An 11,559-nucleotide genomic window follows, 5' to 3' on the forward strand; every position below is an offset into this window, starting at 1 on the left:
ACCTTAACAATCTAACAATTTCATGTTAGTGTAATTTCTATGTGTATTGTGCACCACATAACATTGTCAGCTCTCTGATACGTATTGTATAATGAACTAGAATAAATTTTTTCACTGATAAAGCCTTTTATCTGAAGTGCCATACAAAGATTAATGTGATAAGACCTTAGTAAGATAGGTAAGTATCCCCACTGTTCACCTTGATAAACTGAGGAATAGAGAATTTTGCCGAAGCTCACTTACCAAGGGAGAGAGAAAGCCAGGGATAAAACCCAGAACTCCTGACTACTTACCTGTGCTCTAACCACTCTCCCACACATTCTGCCTTATGGTGCCCTTTATTCACTAGCCTCTAATGAGCTATAAGACAGGCTGTCTTATTATCCTGTCTGTTGAAAGAAAGCAGGTTGAGGAATCATCCTGCAGGAAGCTGAATTGATTGCTAAAACCAGACAGGCCAAAAGATACACCAGCCTCCATAAAGCTGGTACTTGCTTTAAGAATCTGTGTGAGAGTCTGTTTGTACGGAGCCCTGCAGGTTAACTCCAGGGGAGCTTGGTTCAGACCTGTGAAAGACCAAACAGTTGCATCTTTTTCTGTGCTAGCATGATAACAGTTGATTTCCAACTATAACATACAGAGAAAACCACAATTGGAATAGAGTTTTTATAATTTACTGCTCAATGCAGAGGACTGATGGCTGTATAGACGAGCTACTGAGAAACATTTTCACCTATGGTAAAATTAGCAAAACTGGAGATAGTTTTCAGTTTCCAGGTGCAGGAATACAGAATTTTTTTATCTAGGCCAATGTCAGCAGTTTTACTATCAGTGAAAATATCTTACCACTCAGAAAGAAGCAACCATTTAAAGCAAGAGATGAAGGGGAGAAAGTAAATTGTACCAAAGCAAATGAACCGACGGGATTATGGACTGGGACCGGATTCAGAAATGGCCACATCACAGTCATTAGGGGCTGCAATTCCAAAATGGCAGCAGCAAGAGTAGTATTTATTTGTATGACAGTAACACCTAGAGACCCGCACTGAGATCAGGGATCCACAGTGTGGGTGTTTGCATATACATGGTAAGAGGCAGGCAGGGACTGTGATGGGGTATACAAACCCCTCACTAGACAGGAAGGAGTTAAGAAGCAACTCTGGGCTGAGGAGGCCAGGCCCAGCCAACTGTGCCGAGCATGCTGGGGCTGAAGGCAGGGTTTAAAAGGCAGCCAGACAGCTCAGTTGGGGGCTGGCAGACCAGGGAGAAGGACGTGCTCTGGACGTTGAAGGCAAGGGCATGACCAGAACCCACACCAGGCTGGGGAACAGATGAGCTGCAGATCCCAGGCACCAGGAGCAGAGCAGGGATAGCAGAAGGCAGCACTCCACAGGGATGGACAGCATCTGGCTGAGATGCAGATGGAGGTAGGAAGCGACCCAGAGAAGCTGACTTGCGATTGATAGAAGGCCAAACCAGCCTCCCAGGCCCCTGGGTCGGAACCCGATGGAGTGGGTGGGCCCGGGTTCCCCTACACTGCCCGAGGACTGTACTCATGAGGAGGCATTGCTGCCTCTGAACTGCACCCATTAGGGGAAACTACCACCTTGGGCACTAGACAGTAGGTGAGCGACCCTGCCTCCCGACCACACTGCCCCAAAGAGCTTACAGTCTAGGGCTAGTTCCACAAAGGGAACTTAGACTCACCATTGTAACACCTAACTGTGACTCTGCTCAGGGCTCCCAGAACTGTAGCCACTGTCTTACCCCTCTGTCTCAGCAAGAGTGAACTTTACTGGAGATTAGACTGTGTGCCAGCTCCCTGCCAGCCAGTCTTTACTTTTCCCGCAGGTAACAATCAGTGAACCTGCGTTCCCTAGAGACATCTCTCTAGAGTGTCCAGTCCCCCTCACTGAACACTCACAGAAATTAAGTTCACTGCCTCCAAAGGGACAGAGCACACACCAACCTGTTAGTTTAGTTGAAGACTCACACTTTACTCCAATATAACAGCACTGGGAAGGTTATAGTAAAACTAAGAATGTTTATTATCAAAGAATAGAGATTTAAGTGATACTAAGCAAGTAAAAAAAAAGAGTGGTCTGGTTACAAAGAAGACATATTTTCTAGGGCCGAAAACTCCATTCTAGCAAGTCCTATATTTGCCTAAAACAACTTCTCCCTTATAGCAAGGTAGCAGGAGTGCCTGCCCTTCAGGCCAAGAGGATCCATCATTCACAGGCTCCAAAGGTGATGTTCCCCGTGGCCCCTAAACAACAGATAACAAAAATGCCTTTTTACTCCCTCTTACATTTTCCAAGGTCCATTGTCTTTGCCTCAAGAGCTAGAAAGACTTCCTTCCCGCCATGTTCTTACTAAATTGTTTCCTCTACTGCTTGTTAGCTTGACAGCTTTGTCTACCTTATATGTAAATTGATTTCCATTGTCCTCTGCCTGTAATCAAGATAGGGGAATCCACATTTCTTTGTCTAGTACAGGCTGCGTTTATCCACCGCCTCCCAAACAAACACATTTCCGGCTCACATCTATAACATTTTGGACACAACCCATACGTACAACATTCAATGATTTTCAGGAGCAGAGAATTACCAGCTTACATATCCACTGCAACTATTTCTTTCAGTATTGATTTTTGACAATTCACTTTTCCTGTGGGCTGAACTAGGTCACAGGGTATTGTTTCTGCTCATGGATTGGCTGAAACTTGCACAAATAGGTAGAGTGTTTGGAAAAGTCACTTTGAGTGTTACCAACTCTACCAATTTTATTGCAAGTCTTGTTATTTTGGTGGGTTATTTTAAAACTCTGTATCATGTGATGACATTAGAATCTCCATTTTCATGCCTTTAAAAAAATAAGGCCGAGATCCACAAAGGTGTTTCAGCTCCTAACTTCCATTGAAATGAATAGAAGTTAGGATCCTAAGTACCTTTGTAGATCTAGTCCCAAGTTTCTAGTCCTCATGCCTGCACAGATAAGGTTAAGAACATAAGAACAATCACAGTAGATCAGACCAATGCTCCACCTAGACCTGGCTTCTCACAGTGGCCAGTGCCAGAGGGAATGAACAGAACAGGGCAATGTCATGCAATCCATCCCCTGTTGTCCAGTCCAAGCTTCTGGCAGTTACAGGTTTAGGGACACCTGGAGCATGGAGTTGTATCTATGACCATCTTGGCAAACAGCCATTGATGGACCTATCATCTGTGAACTTATCTAATTCTTTTTTGAACCCAGTTATACTTTTGACCTTCAACATCTCCTGGAAACAAGTTCCACAGGTTGACTGTGCGTTGTGTGAAAAAATACTTCCTTTTCTTTGTTTTAAAACTGTTGCTTATTAATTTAATTGGGTGACCCCTAGTTCTTGTGTTGTGTGATGGGGTAACTAACACTTAGTCTTTTCATGTCATTCATAATTTTGTAGATTTCTATCAGATCATCCCTAATCATGTTCTTGCCCTTTTCTGTACCTTTTCCTATTCTAATATATCTTTTTTGAGATGGGGCAACCAGATCTGCATGCAGTGTTCAAGGTGTGGGTGTACCAAGGATTTATATAATGACATTATGTTTTACTATTTATTGTTTGCCTAATGGTTCCTAACATTCTGCTGTACATTTGAGCAGAGGTTTTCAGAGAAATATCCAGAATGACTCTAAGATCTTTCTTCAGTGGTAACAGCTAATTTAGATTCCATCATTTTGTATATATGGCTGGGATTATGTTCTCCAATGAGCATTACTTTGCATTTATCAATATTGAATTTCATCTGCCATTTTGTTGCCCGGTCACCCACTTTTCTGAGATCCCTTTGTAGCTCTTCAGAGTCTGCTTTGGACTTAACTATCCTGAGTAATTTTGTATTGTCTGCAAATTTTGATACCTCACTGTTTACCCCTTTTTCTGGATCATTTATAACTATTTTGAACAGCACTGGTCCCAGTCTAGATCCCTGGGGGACACCACTGTTTACCTCTCTCTGTTCTGAAAACTGACAATTTATTCCTACTCTTTGTTAAGAACATAAGAACGGCCGTACCGGGTCAGACCAAAGGTCCATCTAGCCCAGTATCCTGTCTACCGACAGTGGCCAATGCCAGGTGCCCCAGAGGGAGTGGACCTAACAAGCAATGATCAAGTGATCTCTCTCCTGCCATCCATCTCCATCCTCTGACAAACAGAGGCTAGGGACACCATTCCTTACCCATCCTGGCTAATAGCCATTAATGGACTTGTCCACCATGAATTCATCCAGTTCTCTTTTAAACGCTGTTATAGTCCTAGCTTTCACAACCTCCTCAGGTAAGGAGTTCCACAAGTTGACTGTGCGCTGCGTGAAGAAGAACTTCCTTATATTTGTTTTAAACCTGCTGCCTATTAATTTCACTTGGTGACCCCTAGTTCTTGTATTATGGGAATAAGTAAATAACTTTTCCTTATCCACTTTCTCCACATCACTCATGATTTTATATACCTCTATCATATCCCCCCTTAGTCTCCTCTTTTCCAAGCTGAAGAGTCCTAGCCTCTTTAATCTCTCCTCATATGGGACCCATTCCAAATCCCTAATCATTTTAGTTGCCTTTTTCTGAACCTTTTCTAGTGCCAGTATATCTTTTTTGAGATGAGGAGACCACATCTGTACGCGGTATTCGAGATGTGGGCGTACCATCGAAAATATATTACACCCCTGGGGAATCTGGAAGCTTTAGAGGGGTGAAGCCTCTTTTTCAAGCTGCCAAAAAGCATAGTAAAACTTTGAAAAGATGATAGGTAACAGCTTGGCTTTCAGATCAGGATGCTTACACTTTACGCAAACTGGCTCAAATATGTTTTAAAAGAAACAAGACTGTCATTTCAGATGTGGATGCACAATGGCAGGCAGATTTGGTGGATATGCAGCAGTTCTCCAAACACAATGGTGGTTTTAAGTACATCTTAAGAACATAAGAAGATAACATAAGAACATATGTTTCCTGTCTTTTAACCATTTACAGATCCATCAGAGAACCTTCCCTCTTATGTCATGATTGTTTACTTTGCTTAAGAGTCTTTGGTGAGGGACCTGGTCTAAGGCATTCTGAAAGTCCAAGTACACTGAATCCAGTGATTATTTGGCAGGCTTCCTGCTTCTGATGTACTTAAAACATTGCTGTTTAGTTATTGTGTCTTTAGCCAGTTGCTCTTCCCATTCTTTCTGAGCCTGCCTAATTATACTTTTACACTTGACGGCCATCATCTATGCTCCTTTCTATTTTCCAATTTTTAAAGGATGCCTTTTTCTCTCTAACAGCCTCTTTTACTCTGCTGTTTACATGGCATCATTTTTGGTCTCCTTGCTGTTTGTTTGTTTGTTTTTTCTTTGGTGTATAGTTTTAATTTGAGTTTCTATTATGGTGTTTTAAAATAGTCTTCATGCAGCTTGCAGGCATTTCACCCTTGTGACAGTTCCTTTTAAGTTCCATTTCACTAGCTTCCTCATTTTTGTGTGGTTCCCCTTTTTGAAATTAAAATGCTACTGTGGTGGATTTCTTTGGCAATTTCCCCCTGACAAGGATGTTAAATTTAATCATAATCTGATCGCTATTATCAACCGTTCAGCTCTATTCACCTCTTGGCCCAGATCCTGAACTCCACTTAGGACTAAATCAAGAACTGAACCCTAACAAATGAAAAGTCAGAAAACAAAGAAACAGAATGCCAACCATAGGAACTGAGATTGAAGCTTAAAGCCACTTTGGGGCCCTCCTGATCATAGGCTGTTCCACTGGATTGAGTGACTCCTGGCATAATTTAGACAGCCTTGGAGGCCTATTTAAGTTATGTCAGCCTCATGGAAATGCCAAATGCACTTCATCCCTATGCCCTTGCTACCCCCCTAGTCCCACCCCTGGTATGCCCCCCTCCAAGAGGGCTTGTGAGGGTAACCTCAAAGGAGTAGCCTTATGGCTGTCTTCCTCAGTGCCTGAGCTGGGGAAATCCTGCCTGTTTGGGGCTTTTAGGTCTTTTTTGCTCTCCAGTCCTTATACCCAGCATAACCAAACAAGACATATAATAATAATTAATGGAGATATCCCATCTCCTAGAACTGGAAGGGACCTTGAAAGGTCATCGAGTCCAGCCCCCTACCTTCACTAGCAGGACCAAGTACTGATTTTGCCCCAGATCCCCAAGTGGCCCCCTCAAGGATTGAACTCACAACCCTGGGTTTAGCAGGCCAATGCTCAAACCACTGAGCTATCCCTCCCCTCCCCCCCCGCCAATAACATGGCTAACATGATAGATGTTAGCCATGTTATTTAATGCATGACTGAAAAACACTCAGATACTACAGTGTTTACCCCCATATAAGTACCTCCATAGAATAGAATTTGTCTATGGTGTAAAATTAAATTGATTTTTGTGGGAGTGACCAAAAACACGAGGCTGGGACGCAGAAGATTTGGGCATAATTCCCAACTTTGCCACAGAATTCCTGAGCTTCATTAAGTCATTTAATCTCTGTGTGCCTCATTTCCCCATGTGTAAAAAGAGAAAGGGAGCATTATTATCTCTCTTTGTCAAGTCTGTTTAGATTGTAAGTTCTTTGGAACAGGGGCTGTCTATTACTGTGTTTGTACAGCACCTAGCACAATAGCTCCTTGATCTTAGCTGGAGATTCAGGGATACTGTAAGATACTAACCATTCTTTCCTTTGCAGAGTTGAACTGCATTCCCTTTCAGAATAAGCCATTCCCATGTGTATGCACAAAGACAGTGAATATGACTGACCCAAAACCTGGATGAAAACCCCACCAGTGACGGTTGAGGTGAGGGAGATACGAGTACACAGGAAATCTTTACAAATATTCACGAATTAATCCTCACAACCTCCTTGCAGTTAGGCATTACCATCCCTTTGTTACGGATAGGGAAACTAAAGAAGAATGGCTAGGCCTTTGCTTGAAAAATGTTTAGCTTTTGTTCCATAGTCAATCCATCAGAGGAAGGGAACTCAGTGTTACACCGGTCTACAATTTTTGAGAAGTCGTCTGCTTCAGAGATAAAATGTGCTATTTATTATGTATTTTGATGTGCTGAATTCAAATATGACAATTAAAACAACGGATTGGCTACTGTTTCTAAGATATTTAAGTTTTTACATTTTATGTCTATGTATATTGTGCAGATAGTAGAGTTTTAATCATAAATTGTAAACCTAGGTCTTTTCATGTGTTTATGGTTGCTTTACATGATAATATTTCACCTGTCCTGTTTATGTAACACTTTAAAAATCAGCAAAAGGGTTATATAAATAACATTTATTATGAAACAAAAGGCAAAAAACTATTCTGTACATAGTTTAGTCCTATTCAGTGTCTACTCGGCGCTTCTTGGCTTGTCTCTTGTATTCATTAAATGGAGCATCTCTTGTCACTGTCCAGCAATAGTCTGCAAGCATTGATGGGCTCCATTTGCCCTGATAGCGTTTCTCCATTGTTGCAATGTCCTGGTGAAATCGCTCGCCGTGCTCGTCGCTCACTGCTCCGCAGTTCGGTGGGAAAAAATCTAGATGAGAGTGCAAAAAATGTATCTTTAGTGACATGTTGCAACCAAGGCTTTTGTATGCCTTGAGGAGGTTTTCCACCAACAACCTGTAGTTGTCTGCCTTGTTGTTTCCGAGAAAATTTATTGCCACTAACTGGAAGGCTTTCCATGCCATCTTTTCCTTGCCACGCAGTGCATGGTCAAATGCATCATCTCGAAGAAGTTCACGAATCTGAGGACCAACAAAGACACCTTCCTTTATCTTAGCTTCACTTAACCTTGGAAATTTTCCACGGAGGTACTTGAAAGCTGCTTGTGTTTTGTCAATGGCCTTGACAAAGTTCTTCATCAGACCCAGCTTGATGTGTAAGGGTGGTAACAAAATCTTCCTTGATTCAACAAGTGGTGGATGCTGAACACTTTTCCTCCCAGGCTCCAATGACTGTGGGAGTGGCCAATCTTTCTTGATGTAGTGGGAATCTCTTGCACGACTATCCCATTCGCAGAGAAAACAGCAGTACTTTGTGTATCCAGTCTGCAGACCAAGCAAGAGAGCAACAACCTTCAAATCGCCACAAAGCTGCCACTGATGTTGGTCATAGTTTATGCACCTCAAAAGTTGTTTCATGTTGTCATAGGTTTCCTTCATATGGACTGCATGACCAACTGGAATTGATGGCAAAACATTGCCATTATGCTGTAAAACAGCTTTAAGCCTCATCTTCGATGAATCAATGAACAGTCTCCACTCATCTGGATCGTGAACGATGTTGAGGGCTGCCATCACACTATCGATGTTGTTGCAGGCTACAAGATCACCTTCCACGAAGAAGAATGGGACAAGATCCTTTTGACGGTCACGGAACATGGAAACCCTAACATCACCTGCCAGGAGATTCCACTGCTGTAGTCTGGAGCCCAACAGCTCTGCCTTACTCTTGGGTAGTTCCAAATCCCTGACAAGGTCATTCAGTTCACCTTGTGTTATGAGGTGGGGTTCAGAGGAGGAGGATGGGAGAAAATGTGGGTTCTGTGACATTGATGGTTCAGGACCAGAAGTTTCATCCTCTTCCTCTTCCTCGTCTGACTCAAGTGAGAATGATTCTGGTGCATCAGGAACTGGCAGTCCTTCTCCGTGGGGTACTGGGCATATAGCTGATGGAATGTTTGGATAATGCACAGTCCACTTTTTCTTCTTTGACACACCTTTCCCAACTGGAGGCACCATGCAGAAGTAACAATTGCTGGTATGATCTGTTGGCTCTCTCCAAATCATTGGCACTGCAAAAGGCATAGATTTCCTTTTCCTGTTCAACCACTGGCGAAGATTTGTTGCACAAGTCTTGCAGCATATGTGTGGGGCCCACCTCTTGTCCTGATCTCCAATTTTGCAGCCAAAATAAAGGTGATAGGCTTTCTTAACCATAGTGGTTATACTGCGCTTTTGTGATGCAAAAGTCACTTCACCACAAACATAGCAGAAGTTATCTGCACTGTTCACACAAGTACGAGGCATCTCTGCTCACTTTGGCTAAACAGAAATGTGTCCCTTTGCAAAATCAAACACTGACAAATAAGAGAGCACGACACTGTATGATTTCTAGAGCTGATATAGGGCAATTTGTTCAGCAGTGTGATGTAAGCTTTGTTTTGATTGCATCATCCATGACTTCTAGGAATAACATGATGCAATTCATATCATGTATGACGCAATACCAGCTTCAGATTGCATCATTCATTGTTTTGCCTAAAAAGCAAGTACTGTCCAAACCCAGTCATAGATTTATTCATAGATCCAGTCAAAGATGTATTTTAGTCATTTCTGGTTTAAATTGAGATCCCTTCCCTTTATAACTCACGTATCCTCCGCCATTCCCAAGTCAAGGGTCGTATATACTGACCCAATAGCATATCTTGAAAACTAGAGCCAATCAACAATTTTAAGCATCATTTTCATTCTCAGTGACCCAGAATTAGTAAAGTTTGACTACATTTATTTCAGAAGCATTTTGGCTGTAGAGCAGTGATATCAGAGTCTCCTGAGATCTCCAAACATGGCTGGAAAACTCATGAGAAGAGGTTATTTCATGACACTTATCAGAAATTTCACAAGAAGAGCCATTTTGTGGTATTTTGTCACTTAGGGCTGTTGTCCCAGACTGAGAGAGCACTTGTTACAGCAAGAACTGCCACCATGACTCCAATCAGCTAGGGTGTTTTCCTCAGAGTCCCTAGAGCTGAAGGTCTGGGAGTTGCTAGCAGGGCATTATCAGCAAAAGGCCTTAAGCTTTGGAGTTTGTCTCCCTCACTTGGTCCAACACAGCCTTAGTCTGTTGACCTGCAGGGCACCATGTAAAGCTCATCTATGTTCTCAGGTTTTGCCTGAGGAAATGGCAATAGGGAACATGACTAGCGTATCCTAAGGGAGTCTATTTAAGGCTGACATTAGTCAGCATGTTTGCATTTTGTATTTAAATTATGTAGATGTGCTCAGAGAATGCTTGATGGGTACATCCAACAAATAAGTAAATAAAAATAGGTAAAATGGAAAAGCATAAAAATGGAAACAAATTAAGTTGGCATCTCAGGAACTTTGCAAAAAAAAGCTCAAAATGGGCAAAAGGTTTGAGGAGGTAGATTTTATTGTTCTTTTTTCCCTACAGACTGGTTTACCCAACCCTGATCCTAAGGTACCCAGGACTACAGTAACCACAGGGAATACATTCTCCCTCAAGGAATCAGCATGCAGAGTAAATGCTTTAACTGGTGCCAAGGGCTTTGGGGTGCCTTGTCTCTTAGCAAACGCTGTTGAAACAGGGATTTTCCAAGCTCTTTTCCAGACTGCTTCATAAGAGAGATCTCCTGTCATTGACCTCCTCGCCCAGTTCCCCAGTCCTCTCATTGCTGTGTCTCCAAATATTTCACTATGGAAACTCCCAGGAGGTGTTCCATGTCCCACAGCTTGAAAAACCACTACTTTTAGAACACAGCAGTACAAAAGTCCTGAAAAGCAGGCAAAAATATCCCACAGTACTGAGGCCTTTCCAATAATTTTGATGCTTTTTTCCAATTTTTTTTTCATGTCAAATTATTCAAAAGTAACCCTTTCCTGTGAAAATTTCATTTTCAACAAATTGGCATTTTATAAGGAGAAAATGTTTTATTGAAAAAGTCCTGGCCAGCTCTGTTTCACATTTTCAAGCTTGTTCTCCACAATCACAAGACCTAGAAACTTTACATCTTTAAAAAAGTGAAAGCTGAGATTCTCAGGTAAACACCTGACTCCTGGAGCTGGGGCTGTAAGAAAAACACCAAAAATTGCAAGACTCGTGGTGAAATAGCAAGAGTTGGTAGAATGCACCTCTGAAAATTGGAGATTTGGTTTACATAAGCATCCAAAATCCTAGATAATTATCTGATCCTTTTATAGTCTCTCTTGATGTTGGGACATGAACTGTCTTTACCGAATGAGGTAATAAATACAGTTTTAACCTAGGCCAGAATATAGTTTCCAAGCTCAGTATAAACATTGTTTCAGCTCATCCACATCGGGCCACCAAACCTTATTCAAACTGAATTATTTTCAAGTTGCGTTTTAAAAGGGGTTCAGAAAACACCTAGAGTGGATAGGCCTATATCTCAGGAGTCTGAACAAATGAGATAGAAATCTCAAGAACAGGCTGTTTTGAGATTTAAAATACTTTTTGCTCCTATCTGCCATCTTGAATACCATTAAAATGGCCTTTCATGTTGTAATTTATCCAGCACCTATGCCTCCAATCCCAGCTGGTACCAGAACATGGAAGGCTAGTAGAGAAAGGAAAACAAACCAACCTAATTAACCAATGTTTGCTTCAAGCCTGGTGCAGTTTTAGGGCAAAGATTTCTTCTGGTTCTTACTTTCTCTACAATTTTAGATTTTGGACATCGTTTTTTCATTTTTTGACATCTGAAAATGTTTTGGTTTTTCACTGAAAAACTGAGAAGTTCAAAGGAAACTAAATATT

This window comes from Emys orbicularis, chromosome 3, assembly GCF_028017835.1.
Source record: "Emys orbicularis isolate rEmyOrb1 chromosome 3, rEmyOrb1.hap1, whole genome shotgun sequence".
NCBI lineage: Eukaryota > Metazoa > Chordata > Testudines > Emydidae > Emys > Emys orbicularis.